Here is a 17,892-nt window from a genome sequence, read left to right on the forward strand (position 1 = left end):
GGGTCTTAACCTGCGTGGTTAGATAGGGAGACAAGGGAAAGGCACTGGCCGACGCATGTTATTGCACTGCTATCGCTCTATCAGAATTTTTGTTTCCATTTAGACCACACTGGGATTTCTTTGAGGTTTGTGCAAAAGGAGGCGAGCCACCTGGTTGAGTGGGTCAATCTCCTGTATCAAAGGTCTTCAAGTTTTTTTGAGACCTTATTAGGAAGACGTTGTTCATGGATGAAAGTTTTTCCGAAGGAGAAATCTAAAATAAGAGAGAGTCTCAAAAAAGGAGGATACTCTGTCTCTTTTTAGCTGCTGCCAAAATTGGTTCTTGTTTTTAGCGGTTTTTTCGCTGCCTACTATGTTCCGAATTGTAAACATGAGAAGTAAAAATAGGGATCCAAAATAAGAGAGAGCCTCTGAAAGGGAGGATACACTCACCTATTTTAGCTAACGTCAATTCTGGGTATAATTTTGTTAGCAACGCTACTAAAGACATTTACAATGCGAGAAGAGAACCCGGAAGTAAGCCGTGAAATCTGGAAGCTAAAGGTGAAAATCGGGATTTAAAATAAGAGAGAGCCCCTGAAAAGGAGGATGCACTCCCCTATTTTAGCCAGCGTCAATTCTGGGTATAATTTTGTTAGCAACGCTACTTAAGACATTTACAATGCGAGAAGAGAACCCGGAAGTAAGCCGTAAAATTGGGAAGCAAAATAAGAGAGAGCCCCTGAAAAGGAGGATGCACTCCCCTATTTTAGCCAACGTCAATTCTGGGTATAATTTTGTTATCAACGCTACTTAAGACATTTACAATGCGAGAAGAGAACCCGGAAGTAAGCCGTACACTCGGGAAGCTAAAGGTGAAAATCGGGATCTAAAATAAGAGAGAGCCCCTAAAAAGGAGGATACACTCCCCTATTTTAGCCAACGTCAATTCTGGGTATAATTTTGTTAGTAACGCTACTCAAGACATTCACAGTGCGAGAAGAGTACCCGGAAGTAAGTCGTAAAATCGGGAAGCTAAAAGTGAACATCTATGTTCTAAATGGGAAATTAGCAGCGCTACTTAAGCAAAATTTACTGAGCCTATTAACAGTGCAAAAAGAGGAATCGTTTCGTTGACTACTATGTTCTAATTTGTAAAAATGGGGAATCAAAAGTAAAAATAGGGATCTAAAATAAGAGAGAGCCTCTGAAAAGGAGGATACGCTCACTCATTTTAGCTAATGTCAATTCTGGGTATCATTTTGTTAGTAACGTCACTTCAAGCAAAGTTTACTGAGCTATTAACAATGCAAAAGAGGAAATGGGAATTAAGATTTTTTGTGACCTTATTAAAAAAGTTGTTTACTTATTTCATTTTTTCAAAATTACAGTTTTGACACTTTACTGGTTTATTTTAAAAGGATTTTAAGATTGCTTTTAACTAAATTTTAGGACACATCATCAGTAGTGCACCTCAGGATCGCAGGGTGTTTCGGCCGTTAGTCACTAGACACCCTCCCCTGAGGCGGCCAGCCGTAGGTGGATCAAGCCTCGGCTTGTGTCCCATGCCCAATCAGGAAGTGGCCGTTTCTAAAGCTAAAGCTAAGTATCTAATCTATAGTGAATAAGTTGTTAAGCTATTAACCTATTTGACCTATTTTACCTAATCTATTTGTTGATTTTTCTAAAATAGAAAAGTTTCTAAAGGAGGAATCTAAAATAAGAGAGAGACACAGAAAAGGAGGATACTCCGTCTCATTTTAGCTACTGCCAAAGTTAAGCTAAGAGTAAAAATAGGGATCTAAAATAAGAGAGAGCCTCTGAAAGGGAGGATACACTCACCTATTTTAGCTAGCGTCAATTCCGGGTATAATTTTGTTAGCAACGCTACTTAAGACATTTACAATGCGAAAAGAGAAAACGGGAATGAGACGCGAAAAGCTTAAAGTAAAAATAGGGACCTAAAATAAGAGAGAGCCCCTAAAGGAGGATACACTCCCCTATTTTAGCCATCGTCAATTCTGGATACAATAATAACAATTTTTTTACTGAGTCATTAACAATGCAAAAAGAGGAAACGTTCTAGACTGTTAAAATTGGGAAATTAGCAGCGCTATTTTTACTGAGCCATTAACAGAGCAAAAAGAGAAAACGTTTCACTGACTACTATGTTTTAAATTGTAAAAACGGACTAAAATAAGAGAGAGCCTCTGAAAGGGAGGATACACTCACCTATTTTAGCTAACGTTAATTCTGGGTATAGCTTTGTTAGCAACGCTACCTAAGCCAAATTTTACTGAGATATTTACAAAGTAAAAAGAGAGAACGGGAATGAGACTTAAAATTGGTAAGCTAAATAGGGAGCTAAAATAAGAGAGAGCCCCTAAAAGGAGGATACACTCTCCCATTTTAGCCAAGTTAGCAACGCTCCCTAAGTCAAATTTTACTGAGACATTTACGAAGTAAAAAGAGAGAACGGGAATGAGACTTAAAATTGGTAAGCTAAGTAGGGATCCAAAATAGGAGAGAGCCCCTAAAAAGGAGGATACACTCTCCCATTTTAGCCAACGTTGCTACTTTAAGCAAAATTTTCTGAGCCATTAACAATGTAAAAAGAGAAAACGGGAAGCCAACAAGGTGTGGGTGCAGTGTGGTGCACAATGGACTGTTGTATGGTCGGTGCTAGCCACCAAAAGAAGACTCGGCCCCATTTAAGGTCTGTTGGCCCCAGACCACCGCCCTGCGTGCTGTCCTAGTGGACCCAGGGAGGCCGGCTACTTACCTCACCCTGCCCAGAATGTCTCTTGTTAACACCGCAAGGTTTCCCGAGACACCCGAGCAGAGTCTGCGACTAGGTCTACCAACTAACAGATTCCTAATTCTATCACCCGGGCACCCCGTCACGGATATTGTGAGATATCCAGGGTGCCTGGTTGGGCCCTGACCAAGCATCCCTTCGTTAACACCGCAAGGTATCCAAGATGCATGGTCTGTCCCTGTCTAGCTAAACCAGGGGTCCGGAGTTCGATGTGCAATACACCGTCCCGGATGGCCCTGGTCGGGTAGCATCCCAGCGGATGACTTCCTTACAAATTCCTCCCCACAAGGAGTTGGAATTCTTCAGGAAGCAATCAAGCTTCTACTGGGTTGGTTCCCCAAGGGTAGGGCATACGCCAGCGGATTGATTCCTTACCTTATTCCAAAGCCAATGCTTCCAGAATACCTTCAGGAATAATCAGGCTTCTACTAGCGAAGCCGCCCCGACTTGGATTCCTGCTGTCTGAGTTAGGCAGGTGGTGTAAATGTCCCGTTTTTCAGGTGAGGGTAGATTTTTTAGTAAGTTCAAATTTGGTATTTTTGGACACAAAAGATCATGGTGATCGTGAGGAAAAAAACGGCATGTCGATAGCTCGAACGGTTCCCGAGATATTTGCATTTAAAGTGGGAAAAAGAGAGATCCAAGATCCTCTTCTGTGAAGTGGGCGTGGCTAACTCCCGTTTTTGGGAATTCATGAATATTTGTAAGTTTTATGATGAAAATATTATTATTTATTGATTATTTGTTTATTTTCAATGCTTTTTGTCTTAATGAAGTTCAAAATCCGTTGTGTTTTTCATCTTTATATGATGAAAACAGAACAAATTTTCTATTATACTTGGATTAATTTTTCCTTTTACCAAATGAATTTATTTGTATTGTTAACATGAAAATCATTCATAATTTGCTTTGTTTTCCATTTTAACATATTTATTATTCTATTTTTGTTAATCTTTAGCAGTTAAGATTGGGATGGGGACCGGGGCGTGGTTGGGTTTTAGGGTTAAGGCTGGGGTCAGGGCCAGAGCTGGGGGCCCGGATTAGGTCGGGTTTGGGCTGTGGTTAGGGTTAGGGATGGTTATTTATGTGTTTTTATGTACTTTTATGTCCGTACTTACCTGTTCCAGAACTTACCTGTCCCGTTTACCGAAAATTACCTTAAATTACCTTTTACTTACCTTGTACCTATCATTTTCATATTATAGTTGTTGTTATCACATACTTAGGGTTAGGACAGGATGGGGGCCGGGGTGTGGTTAGGGTTGAGGTTAGGGTTGGGGGCTGGGGTTAAGGTTAGGTTTTTGGGCTATAGTTGGGGCTGGGGCTGCCGTTAGGTTTCGGGGGGAGGGGGGGGGGGTTTGGGTCAAGGCGCCAGGCTAGGATAAGGTGTTAATAATGGTTTTGGCGCCTGAAATTAGTGGTGCGGTATTGTGTAGTGTAATGTATGTGTAATGTATGTGTGGTGGCATTATATTTTTGTCCGCACTTACCTGATCCCGTACTTACCTGTCCTTTGTAATTTAGTGGAGAATCAGCAGTCATGTGTTAGGGTTGAGTTAGAGTTAGGTTTTAGGGTTTGGGTTAGGGTCATACTCCTGTCCTTTTACATTGAGACAGTGGGTTTAGGGGTTAGGGTGGGGGCTCAAGGAAGGGTTGGGTTAGGGGCCGCATTGAAGGGTGTACGTGGTGTTATTATAATATTTTAATTTTTGTCTGTACTTACCCGTCACCGAACTTACCTGTCCAGTTTATAATCGGTCACGGTTAGGGTTGGGGTTGTGTTTACGTACTACTGTCCTATTTACGTTGAAGCGGTAGGGTTAGGGTTGGGGTGGGGGTTCGAATAAAGGGTCGCATTGAGTACTAGTGAGAGGGGGATGTAGGTTCGGGTTAGGTTTAGGGTGGGGGCTCGAGTAAGGGTAGGGTTGGGTTTGTCTGTACTTACCTGTTCCCAGACTTACCTGTCCTGTTTATCCGCGGTTTAGGGTTAGGGGTAAGGGGTTTAGGTGCCACTACCTACTCCGAGATGATGTAATAGGAATCCTGTGTCTGATAGAAACCTTCTGTACGCCTCTCAACATCTGCTATCTTTATGTTCATATCAGCGTCCAAGAGCAGGTTTTCAGCCTGTGGATTGGGGTTAGGGGTTAGGGTTCTGTTTACGTACTCCTGTCCTTGTACGTTGAACAACAGGGTTAGGGTTAGAGGTAGGGTGGAGGCTCGAGTAAGGGTAGGGTTAGGGTCATAGGGTGCACTTCACATCAGCAACTTAATCATCAGAGATCGACAGCCTGCTGAAATTGGGAAGTTGGCGGGTGGTGTCAGACACGATCGTGAGGGTCATGGTCACAATAACTGTGAAGTGTAGGTTAGGGTTAGGGTTGGGGTTAGGGATAGGGCTTAGGGTTTGGGGCTAGGTTAGGGTTAGGGGTTAGGGTTAGGGTAAGGGGACTCGAGTATGGGTAGGGGCCGTGTGTGTGGTGTTATTATTTAATTTTTGTCTGTACTTACCTGTTCCAGAACTTGGTTGAGGTTAGGGATAGGGTTAGGGGTAGGTTAGGGTTAGAGTTAGGGCTAGGTCAGGGTTTGGGGTTAGGGTTAGGGTTGGGGATTAGGGTTAGGGTAGGGGGCTCGAGTACGGGTAGGGGCCGTGTGGAAGGGTGTTTGTGATGTTTTTGTCTGTACTAACCTGTTCCAGAACTTGGTTAAGGTCAGGGATAGGGTTAGGGGTAGGTTGGGGTTAGGGTTAGGGCTAGGTTGGGGCGTTAGGGTCAGGGTTTGGGGTTAGGTTGGGGATTAGGGTTAGGGTAAGGGGGCTCGAGTAGGGGTGGGGACCGTGTGGAAGGGTGTGTGTGGTCTTATTTAATTTTTGTCTGTACTTACCTGTTCCAGAACTTGGTTAAGGTTAGGGATAGGGTTAGGGGTAGTTTAGGGATAGGGTTAGGGCTAGGTTGGGGTGTTAGGGTCAGGGTTTGGGGTTAGGGTTGGGGATAAGGGGGCTCGAGTACGGGTAGGGGCCGTGTGGAAGGGTGTGTGTGGTTTTATTTAATTTTTGTCTGTACTTACCTGTTCCAGAACTTGGTTAAGGATAGGGTTAGGGGTAGGTTAGGGTTAGGGTTAGGGCTAGGTTGGGGCGTTGGGGTCAGGGTTTGGGGTTAGGGCGGGGTTGGGGATTAGGGTTAGGGTAAGGGGGCTCGAGTACGGGTAGGGGCCGTGTGGAAGGGTGTGTGTGGTGTAATTTAATTTTTGTCTGTACTTACCTGTTCCAGAACTTGGTTAAGGATAGGGTTAGGGGTAGGTTAGGGTTAGGGTTAGGGCTAGGTTGGGGCGTTGGGGTCAGGGTTTGGGGTTAGGGCGGGGTTGGGGATTAGGGTTAGGGTAAGGGGGCTCGAGTACGGGTAGGGGCCGTGTGGAAGGGTGTGTGTGGTGTAATTTAATTTTTGTCTGTACTTACCTGTTCCAGAACTTGGTTAAGGATAGGGTTGGGGTAGGTTAGGGTTAGGGCTAGGTTGGGGCGTTGGGGTCAGGGTTTGGGGTTAGGGCGGGGTTGGGGATTAGGGTTAGGGTGAGGGGGCTCGAGTACGGGTAGGGGCCGTGTGGAAGGGTGTGTGTGGTGTAATTTAATTTTTGTCTGTACTTACCTGTTCCAGAACTTGGTTAAGGTTAGGGATAGGGTTAGGGGAAGGTTAGGGTTAGGGTTAGGGCTAGGTTGGGGGGTTAGGGTTAGGGCTAGGTTGGGGGGTTAGGGTTGGGGATTAGGGTTGGGGGTTAGGGTTAGGGGACAATTGTGAAATTGCATCTCCCCACCACAGGGGGTGCACTTCACTACCGCAGCTTAATCATCCGAGATGGACAGCCTGCTGGAAAGGGGAAGTCGGCGGTGGGTTAGGGTTAGGGTAAGGGTTAGGGTATAAGGGGACAAACACAAGAATGCATCCCCCTACCCCGGGGGGTGCACTTCACTCCTGCAGCTTAATCATCCGAGATGGACAGTCTGCTGAAAATGGGAAGTCGGCGGGGGTTTGGGTTAGGGCGGGGTTGGGGATTAGGGTTAGGGTAAGGGGGCTCGAGTACGGGTAGGGGCCGTGTGGAAGGGTGTGTGTGGTGTAATTTAATTTTTGTCCGTACTTACCTGTTCCAGAACTTGGTTAAGGATAGGGTTAGGGGTAGGTTAGGGTTAGGGTTAGGGCTAGGTTGGGGCGTTGGGGTCAGGGTTTGGGGTTAGGGCGGGGTTGGGGATTAGGGATAGGGTGAGGGGGCTCGAGTAGGGGTAGGGGCCGTGTGGAAGGGTGTGTGTGGTGTAATTTGATTTTTGTCTGTACTTACCTGTTCCAGAACTTGGTTAAGGTTAGGGATAGGGTTAGGGGAAGGTTAGGGTTAGGGTTAGGGCTAGGTTGGGGGGTTAGGGTTAGGGTTGGGGATTAGGGTTGGGGGTTAGGGTTAGGGGACAATTGTGAAATTGGGGTTAGGGTTAGGTATAAGGGGATCATTGCGATAGTGCGGTTAGGGCCAGGGTTATGGTTAAGGTTAGGGTTGGGGTTAGAGGCTGGGTTGTTAGGGTTCAGATCTTGGGGAGACCCCGGGTAGCAGTTCCCTTATGAGTCAGCCCCAAATCATCATATACCCCCTCAGCCATTTATTAGGTGGATTAAATCAGCATGTTTACAAAGAATCAATATTTTATGCATAGGAGTAACATACGTACAAAAGATAATATCATAACTTGTTTCAGTGTAGGGTTTGGGGTTAGGGTCAAGAACAGAGTGGGGATAGGGGTAGGGTCAAGATCAGAGTGGGGATAGGGGTAGGGTAGTGTGTATATTCAACAGGGAGGAAAAACAAAAAACAGAAAACAACCCAACAATATCAAAGCAGCAACAGAACTATATACATTTTTCATTTAGGCCATTTGGATACTGTGTGTTTAGTTTTTTTATCCAGTGTCTCTCCCTGGCTTGTCGTTCCCTGGTGGTCCACGTAGGCTTGTGTTCCACCGCCAGGCCGCGGAGTGCCTGGAGTCCATGTCTCAGAAAGTGGGAGACGAGGTGGGTATGTTTTTTCTTCCTGTGCCTGATGTTGTAACGGTGTGCTGAGAGTCTGGTCCGTATCGAGTTCCTTGTTTCCCCGACATACTGTTTACCGCATTTCTTACAACGGAGCAGGTAAACGCAATTTGGTGTATTAAGGGGGACATTTCGTGGCAAGTTGTACGTCCCCCTCGTGATGGGGTTCCTCGCTATGAGATGGTCCGGCGGGGGCTTTTTTCTTTTTTGGTTGGGGGGGTGTAACTTGCTGCGGACCAGCATTTCCTTCAGGTTGGGGTTTTTTGCGAAGGCTGTTAGTACTCGCACCCCTAAGGACAATTGGTCATCCCTAAAGGTGTTATGGAAATTCTGTTTCAAGGTTCTGCCTAGGCCAAGGTTGTACCGGGAGAATTTGACTATCAGCGGAATGATGGCCCTCCCATCTGCTTTTTCTCGTTGGCCCGGAGGATGGGGGGGGTCCTTTTTCCAGTCAATGTAGATTGAGCGGAGGAAACCTCTGGTGTAACCCCTGTTTCGGAGTGCACTAAACAGGACTTTCTTGGCTGCTTCGAAATCATGCTTTTGAGTGCAGATTCTACTGAAACGGGTTAGCTGTGATTTGATGATCCCCCTAAAAGTGTGTCTGGGATGGTAACTATCTCTGTGTAGTAGTGCGTGGCTGTCGGTTTCTTTGAAGAATACCTTGATGTCCAATTCCCTTTTAGTGTCAAACTCTTTGCCTTTGTAGGTGGTTGTGTCAAGAAAGTCCACCTGTGAGTTGTGGATCGTGTGTTTCAATTTTATGGCATCGTGATGATTATTGAGTAGGGACACAAAATCCTGAAACTGCTCCTGTGTGTGGTCCCAGACTCCCCAGATGTCGTCCAGGTATCTGAAATAATGGGTTGGTAGTGTGGAGCATTTTGCAAAGGCTGTCTGTTCCCAATGTGCCATGTAAATATTGGCATAGGCCGGTGCAAACTTTTTGCCCATTGCCGTTCCCTTAATCTGTAAATGGAACTCCCCATTGAACTCGAAGTCATTTTTGGTAAGGTTAAGTTCCAAGAGATCCATAATAATGTCGTCTGGTCTCCCCTCATCTGGGTATTGGTCAAGACACTGTTTGATCACCCTTAGGCCCATGGCGGTATCTATGTTTGTGTACAGATCGTTGATGTCCATGGTAAACAGGAGGCTATGGGGTTGCAATTTGACAGTTTTGACCTTGTGTATAAAGTCATAGGTGTCCCGTATATAGCTGTCGTGTTTAGTGGAGAGGGGATTTAAGTAGTGGTCCAAAAATTCCGCAGTCCTGTAGCTTTCGCTCCCACAATCCGAGACGATGGGGCGGCCCGGCGGTGTTGAAGGTGTAGGCCAAGTATTTTGAGGTTTGTGGATTTTGGGTAGGAGGTAGAATTGTCTAGGTCTGGGGGTGGGGTCCCCCCTTAAGTAGGTTGCTTGTTTCCGGTTTATGGTGCCCCTTCCTAGTAGTGCCTTGATTTTGCTATTAATAATCGGAATGGATTCTATATATATGGGTTGGGCCAATTTTTTGTAGTACTGCGGGTTGTTTAATTGCCTCAAGGCCTCCTGGACATATTCTGCTCTGTCCATTATCACTACCCCATTCCCCTTATCTGCAGGTTTGATGACGACACTTTGGTTGCTTTTGAGGGATTTGATAGCCCTTCTATCCGCGTCGGTTAGGTTAGAAGGTTGTGAGTTGTTAGGAATGCGAAAATTTTAAAAAAATTAATCGAGGGGGATATGCAGGGTTGCATTTGGGAATGTGTCCCCTGCTGTTTGAATTAGTTTCGCTATTTGCTTTTGGTAAAGTGCAGGGTATTTTGTAGTTCTATCATTTAGGCCAAATGATAGAACCACCCTCTGTGTGTCAACTGAGGTCGGGGTTTTGTACTTGATCAAGTGGTGGGCATGGGACAAGTTCGCCCCGGGATAGCAGTCCACTTGTATCGCTGGGTTATTAATCCTTGGGAGTCTCGAAAGGTTTGAGTCTCCGAGAATTAGGATTGGCCTCTGGGGCATTAGGTCCCAGTTACGGTACTTGTCACCCAAGTGGGGATGTCTTTCAAATTTGTCACTTCGTACTTGTTTTTTTGTTTGCTGCTCATCAGTGGCGTTGTGGGTTCGGGTGTAGCAGGCTTTCTTGGTTGGATTTTCCCCCGGTGCTGTAGAGCTTCTCTTTCTATTTGGTGGATCAGCCGCATCAGTCCGTTGATCTTGGTCCTGTGGGGTTAAATTGGTCGTTTGTCTGATTTGCCTAATGAAGCCTTCCAGATCTGTCTGGGTTGTGTGTGAAAGTGTTGGTGTGGGAGTCTGTAGAGCTTGGTCCGGGGTCTGTGTCCCTATGGGGTGTACTGTATTCTGATGTGGGGCGGGAACAGAGAGTGGTGTCAGATTAGGATTTGTTTTTTGGGTTTTGTTTTAAAATTTTCTGGAATTCTACATATGCCATTTGGATTGAGTCAGATTTGATGTTCTTGAGATTTCTTCTTGCCCAACGGAGCGCAACTACCCATGCCCTGCTCCCCTCTGAAAGAGGTAGAGTGCTGATTTTGTCCACTGTTTCTTGGATCATCGACGTATAGTGATCCTCCAGGATTTGTAGGCTGTTATGAAGCCAGTTTCGGGCATTTCCATACAACATGGTCCCCGTAGTGTAGGTTGGGTTGGCTGGTTTAACTAGGGACTCCAGCCATTTAGCAGCCCTTTTAAGGGACGAAGGGCCCTGGGTATTTCCATCCGAAATTTTGGTGTTACTTAGGTGGTGGTAGGCCTTGATAAGTCGGTGGAGGGCACGGACTAGTGCCCCAAAGCCGTCGCCGGTCGGTTCTGCCATTCTGCAGGGGACACATAAGAGAGTGTGATTCTGATGAAGATTATTTGGCCTGACTATTAACTTTGTTTTGTGTCAGTGGGTTCCGTTGCTGCTATTGTTAGGGTGCCAAAGTCCTGTGTTCAAGCCCGATGTGTCTAGGGTTAGGGATTGTGGGTGGCTGGGCAAGCACAATGTTTTTCTTAAATTTGTCAGGAAGGTATTTGGGGGACTGATGCTAGTAAAATGCCAGTCGGGTAATATTTGTAAGGTAATTCCCAATTTGTTTATACCGTAAATGACCATAATAGATATGTTGCCTTGTGCTTGCTCAGTCTGCCCAATGGAAATGTAACCCTATGGGTTAGTCTATGTCGTAGAGGCGTGAATTGGACGTGCGTGTGCGCCGATGGATGGAGTGGTGTGCTCTGTGGATGGAGTGGTGTGCTCTGCGGATGTGCCATATTTGTTAGCTTCTCCATTTATCCATTCCTATCTACCTATCTATTGACTTTACCAATACAGACGTGCAGGGGAGCAGAGTGGGGGTGAGCTGCTGGACTGAGCAGGTCAACTCCCTATGCCTGCCTGGGCATAATACTGCTCACCTACCCATCCTGTACATCCGACCCAGGGTCACAGGAAGGGTAGGTGTGGAGAAGAGGTTGAGATGAAGAGCGACCTTTACTTAGAGTCTGATAGCGTGCTTGGTCCGATGGCAACTGGCTGGGTAGGTTTTGAAAGGGTACAATGACTCCCCCCATCACAGGGTCTTAACCTGCGTGGTTAGATAGGGAGACAAGGGAAAGGCACTGGCCGACGCATGTTATTGCACTGCTATCGCTCTATCAGAATTTTTGTTTCCATTTAGACCACACTGGGATTTCTTTGAGGTTTGTGCAAAAGGAGGCGAGCCACCTGGTTGAGTGGGTCAATCTCCTGTATCAAAGGTCTTCAAGTTTTTTTGAGACCTTATTAGGAAGACGTTGTTCATGGATGAAAGTTTTTCCGAAGGAGAAATCTAAAATAAGAGAGAGTCTCAAAAAAGGAGGATACTCTGTCTCTTTTTAGCTGCTGCCAAAATTGGTTCTTGTTTTTAGCGGTTTTTTTCGCTGCCTACTATGTTCCGAATTGTAAACATGAGAAGTAAAAATAGGGATCCAAAATAAGAGAGAGCCTCTGAAAGGGAGGATACACTCACCTATTTTAGCTAACGTCAATTCTGGGTATAATTTTGTTAGCAACGCTACTAAAGACATTTACAATGCGAGAAGAGAACCCGGAAGTAAGCCGTGAAATCTGGAAGCTAAAGGTGAAAATCGGGATTTAAAATAAGAGAGAGCCCCTGAAAAGGAGGATGCACTCCCCTATTTTAGCCAGCGTCAATTCTGGGTATAATTTTGTTAGCAACGCTACTTAAGACATTTACAATGCGAGAAGAGAACCCGGAAGTAAGCCGTAAAATTGGGAAGCAAAATAAGAGAGAGCCCCTGAAAAGGAGGATGCACTCCCCTATTTTAGCCAACGTCAATTCTGGGTATAATTTTGTTATCAACGCTACTTAAGACATTTACAATGCGAGAAGAGAACCCGGAAGTAAGCCGTACACTCGGGAAGCTAAAGGTGAAAATCGGGATCTAAAATAAGAGAGAGCCCCTAAAAAGGAGGATACACTCCCCTATTTTAGCCAACGTCAATTCTGGGTATAATTTTGTTAGTAACGCTACTCAAGACATTCACAGTGCGAGAAGAGTACCCGGAAGTAAGTCGTAAAATCGGGAAGCTAAAAGTGAACATCTATGTTCTAAATGGGAAATTAGCAGCGCTACTTAAGCAAAATTTACTGAGCCTATTAACAGTGCAAAAAGAGGAATCGTTTCGTTGACTACTATGTTCTAATTTGTAAAAATGGGGAATCAAAAGTAAAAATAGGGATCTAAAATAAGAGAGAGCCTCTGAAAAGGAGGATACGCTCACTCATTTTAGCTAATGTCAATTCTGGGTATCATTTTGTTAGTAACGTCACTTCAAGCAAAGTTTACTGAGCTATTAACAATGCAAAAGAGGAAATGGGAATTAAGATTTTTTGTGACCTTATTAAAAAAGTTGTTTACTTATTTCATTTTTTCAAAATTACAGTTTTGACACTTTACTGGTTTATTTAAAAGGATTTTAAGATTGCTTTTAACTAAATTTTAGGACACATCATCAGTAGTGCACCTCAGGATCGCAGGGTGTTTCGGCCGTTAGTCACTAGACACCCTCCCCTGAGGCGGCCAGCCGTAGGTGGATCAAGCCTCGGCTTGTGTCCCATGCCCAATCAGGAAGTGGCCGTTTCTAAAGCTAAAGCTAAGTATCTAATCTATAGTGAATAAGTTGTTAAGCTATTAACCTATTTGACCTATTTTACCTAATCTATTTGTTGATTTTTCTAAAATAGAAAAGTTTCTAAAGGAGGAATCTAAAATAAGAGAGAGACACAGAAAAGGAGGATACTCCGTCTCATTTTAGCTACTGCCAAAGTTAAGCTAAGAGTAAAAATAGGGATCTAAAATAAGAGAGAGCCTCTGAAAGGGAGGATACACTCACCTATTTTAGCTAGCGTCAATTCCGGGTATAATTTTGTTAGCAACGCTACTTAAGACATTTACAATGCGAAAAGAGAAAACGGGAATGAGACGCGAAAAGCTTAAAGTAAAAATAGGGACCTAAAATAAGAGAGAGCCCCTAAAGGAGGATACACTCCCCTATTTTAGCCATCGTCAATTCTGGATACAATAATAACAATTTTTTTACTGAGTCATTAACAATGCAAAAAGAGGAAACGTTCTAGACTGTTAAAATTGGGAAATTAGCAGCGCTATTTTACTGAGCCATTAACAGAGCAAAAAGAGAAAACGTTTCACTGACTACTATGTTTTAAATTGTAAAAACGGACTAAAATAAGAGAGAGCCTCTGAAAGGGAGGATACACTCACCTATTTTAGCTAACGTTAATTCTGGGTATAGCTTTGTTAGCAACGCTACCTAAGCCAAATTTTACTGAGATATTTACAAAGTAAAAAGAGAGAACGGGAATGAGACTTAAAATTGGTAAGCTAAATAGGGAGCTAAAATAAGAGAGAGCCCCTAAAAGGAGGATACACTCTCCCATTTTAGCCAAGTTAGCAACGCTCCCTAAGTCAAATTTTACTGAGACATTTACGAAGTAAAAAGAGAGAACGGGAATGAGACTTAAAATTGGTAAGCTAAGTAGGGATCCAAAATAGGAGAGAGCCCCTAAAAAGGAGGATACACTCTCCCATTTTAGCCAACGTTGCTACTTTAAGCAAAATTTTCTGAGCCATTAACAATGTAAAAAGAGAAAACGGGAAGCCAACAAGGTGTGGGTGCAGTGTGGTGCACAATGGACTGTTGTATGGTCGGTGCTAGCCACCAAAAGAAGACTCGGCCCCATTTAAGGTCTGTTGGCCCCAGACCACCGCCCTGCGTGCTGTCCTAGTGGACCCAGGGAGGCCGGCTACTTACCTCACCCTGCCCAGAATGTCTCTTGTTAACACCGCAAGGTTTCCCGAGACACCCGAGCAGAGTCTGCGACTAGGTCTACCAACTAACAGATTCCTAATTCTATCACCCGGGCACCCCGTCACGGATATTGTGAGATATCCAGGGTGCCTGGTTGGGCCCTGACCAAGCATCCCTTCGTTAACACCGCAAGGTATCCAAGATGCATGGTCTGTCCCTGTCTAGCTAAACCAGGGGTCCGGAGTTCGATGTGCAATACACCGTCCCGGATGGCCCTGGTCGGGTAGCATCCCAGCGGATGACTTCCTTACAAATTCCTCCCCACAAGGAGTTGGAATTCTTCAGGAAGCAATCAAGCTTCTACTGGGTTGGTTCCCCAAGGGTAGGGCATACGCCAGCGGATTGATTCCTTACCTTATTCCAAAGCCAATGCTTCCAGAATACCTTCAGGAATAATCAGGCTTCTACTAGCGAAGCCGCCCCGACTTGGATTCCTGCTGTCTGAGTTAGGCAGGTGGTGTAAATGTCCCGTTTTTCAGGTGAGGGTAGATTTTTTAGTAAGTTCAAATTTGGTATTTTTGGACACAAAAGATCATGGTGATCGTGAGGAAAAAAACGGCATGTCGATAGCTCGAACGGTTCCCGAGATATTTGCATTTAAAGTGGGAAAAAGAGAGATCCAAGATCCTCTTCTGTGAAGTGGGCGTGGCTAACTCCCGTTTTTGGGAATTCATGAATATTTGTAAGTTTTATGATGAAAATATTATTATTTATTGATTATTTGTTTATTTTCAATGCTTTTTGTCTTAATGAAGTTCAAAATCCGTTGTGTTTTTCATCTTTATATGATGAAAACAGAACAAATTTTCTATTATACTTGGATTAATTTTTCCTTTTACCAAATGAATTTATTTGTATTGTTAACATGAAAATCATTCATAATTTGCTTTGTTTTCCATTTTAACATATTTATTATTCTATTTTTGTTAATCTTTAGCAGTTAAGATTGGGATGGGGACCGGGGCGTGGTTGGGTTTTAGGGTTAAGGCTGGGGTCAGGGCCAGAGCTGGGGGCCCGGATTAGGTCGGGTTTGGGCTGTGGTTAGGGTTAGGGATGGTTATTTATGTGTTTTTATGTACTTTTATGTCCGTACTTACCTGTTCCAGAACTTACCTGTCCCGTTTACCGAAAATTACCTTAAATTACCTTTTACTTACCTTGTACCTATCATTTTCATATTATAGTTGTTGTTATCACATACTTAGGGTTAGGACAGGATGGGGGCCGGGGTGTGGTTAGGGTTGAGGTTAGGGTTGGGGGCTGGGGTTAAGGTTAGGTTTTTGGGCTATAGTTGGGGCTGGGGCTGCCGTTAGGTTTCGGGGGGAGGGGGGGGGGTTTTGGGTCAAGGCGCCAGGCTAGGATAAGGTGTTAATAATGGTTTTGGCGCCTGAAATTAGTGGTGCGGTATTGTGTAGTGTAATGTATGTGTAATGTATGTGTGGTGGCATTATATTTTTGTCCGCACTTACCTGATCCCGTACTTACCTGTCCTTTGTAATTTAGTGGAGAATCAGCAGTCATGTGTTAGGGTTGAGTTAGAGTTAGGTTTTAGGGTTTGGGTTAGGGTCATACTCCTGTCCTTTTACATTGAGACAGTGGGTTTAGGGGTTAGGGTGGGGGCTCAAGGAAGGGTTGGGTTAGGGGCCGCATTGAAGGGTGTACGTGGTGTTATTATAATATTTTAATTTTTGTCTGTACTTACCCGTCACCGAACTTACCTGTCCAGTTTATAATCGGTCACGGTTAGGGTTGGGGTTGTGTTTACGTACTACTGTCCTATTTACGTTGAAGCGGTAGGGTTAGGGTTGGGGTGGGGGTTCGAATAAAGGGTCGCATTGAGTACTAGTGAGAGGGGGATGTAGGTTCGGGTTAGGTTTAGGGTGGGGGCTCGAGTAAGGGTAGGGTTGGGTTTGTCCGTACTTACCTGTTCCCAGACTTACCTGTCCTGTTTATCCGCGGTTTAGGGTTAGGGGTAAGGGGTTTAGGTGCCACTACCTACTCCGAGATGATGTAATAGGAATCCTGTGTCTGATAGAAACCTTCTGTACGCCTCTCAACATCTGCTATCTTTATGTTCATATCAGCGTCCAAGAGCAGGTTTTCAGCCTGTGGATTGGGGTTAGGGGTTAGGGTTCTGTTTACGTACTCCTGTCCTTGTACGTTGAACAACAGGGTTAGGGTTAGAGGTAGGGTGGAGGCTCGAGTAAGGGTAGGGTTAGGGTCATAGGGTGCACTTCACATCAGCAACTTAATCATCAGAGATCGACAGCCTGCTGAAATTGGGAAGTTGGCGGGTGGTGTCAGACACGATCGTGAGGGTCATGGTCACAATAACTGTGAAGTGTAGGTTAGGGTTAGGGTTGGGGTTAGGGATAGGGCTTAGGGTTTGGGGCTAGGTTAGGGTTAGGGGTTAGGGTTAGGGTAAGGGGACTCGAGTATGGGTAGGGGCCGTGTGTGTGGTGTTATTATTTAATTTTTGTCTGTACTTACCTGTTCCAGAACTTGGTTGAGGTTAGGGATAGGGTTAGGGGTAGGTTAGGGTTAGAGTTAGGGCTAGGTCAGGGTTTGGGGTTAGGGTTAGGGTTGGGGATTAGGGTTAGGGTAGGGGGCTCGAGTATGGGTAGGGGCCGTGTGGAAGGGTGTTTGTGATGTTTTTGTCTGTACTAACCTGTTCCAGAACTTGGTTAAGGTCAGGGATAGGGTTAGGGGTAGGTTGGGGTTAGGGTTAGGGCTAGGTTGGGGCGTTAGGGTCAGGGTTTGGGGTTAGGTTAGGGTGAGGGTTAGGGTGGGGGGCTCGAGTAGGGGTTAGGGGCCGCATGGAAGGGTGTGTGTGGTGGTATTAAATTATCTAATTTTTGTCTGTACTTACCTGTTTCAGAACTTGGTTAGGTTTAGGGTTGGGGGTAGGGTTAGGGTTAGGGTGGGAGGTTAGGGTTAGGGTTAGGGTGGGGGGTTAGGGTTAGGGTTTAGGGTTAGGGTGGGATAAGGGGGCTCGAGTACGGGTAGGGGCCGTGTGGAAGGGTGTGTGTGGTTTTATTTAATTTTTGTCTGTTACTTACCTGTTCCAGAACTTGGTTAAGGATAGGGTTAGGGGTAGGTTAGGGTAGGGTTAGGGGCTAGGTTGGGGCGTTGGGGGTCAGGGTTTGGGGTTAGGCGGGGTTGGGGATTAGGGTTAGGGTTAGGGGGCTCGAGTGAGGGTAGGGTTGGGTTAGGGGCCGCATGGAAGGGTGTGTGTGGTGTTTAATTTTTGTCTGTACTTACCTGTTCCAGAACTTGGTTAAGGTTAGGGATAGGGATAGGGTTAGGGTTAGGGTTAGGGCTAGTTTGGGGGGTTGGGTTTAGGGTTGGGGTTGGGGTTAGGGTTGGGGTTGGGGTTGGGGTTAGGGTAGGGGGCTCGAGTACGGGTAGGGGCCGTGTGGAAGGGTGTGTGTGGTGTGATTTAATTTTTGTCTGTACTTACCTGTTCCAGAACTTGGTTAAGGATAGGGTTTGGGGTAGGTTAGGGTTAGGGCTAGGTTGGGGCGTTGGGGTCAGGGTTTGGGGTTAGGGCGGGGGTTGGGGAGTAGGGTTTAGGGTGGGGGGGCTCGAGTACGGGTAGGGGCCGTGTGGAAGGGTGTGTGTGGTGTAATTTAATTTTTGTCTGTACTTAC

Source organism: Tachysurus fulvidraco, chromosome 20 (assembly GCF_022655615.1).
Source record: "Tachysurus fulvidraco isolate hzauxx_2018 chromosome 20, HZAU_PFXX_2.0, whole genome shotgun sequence".
NCBI classification, from domain to species: Eukaryota; Metazoa; Chordata; class Actinopteri; order Siluriformes; family Bagridae; genus Tachysurus; species Tachysurus fulvidraco.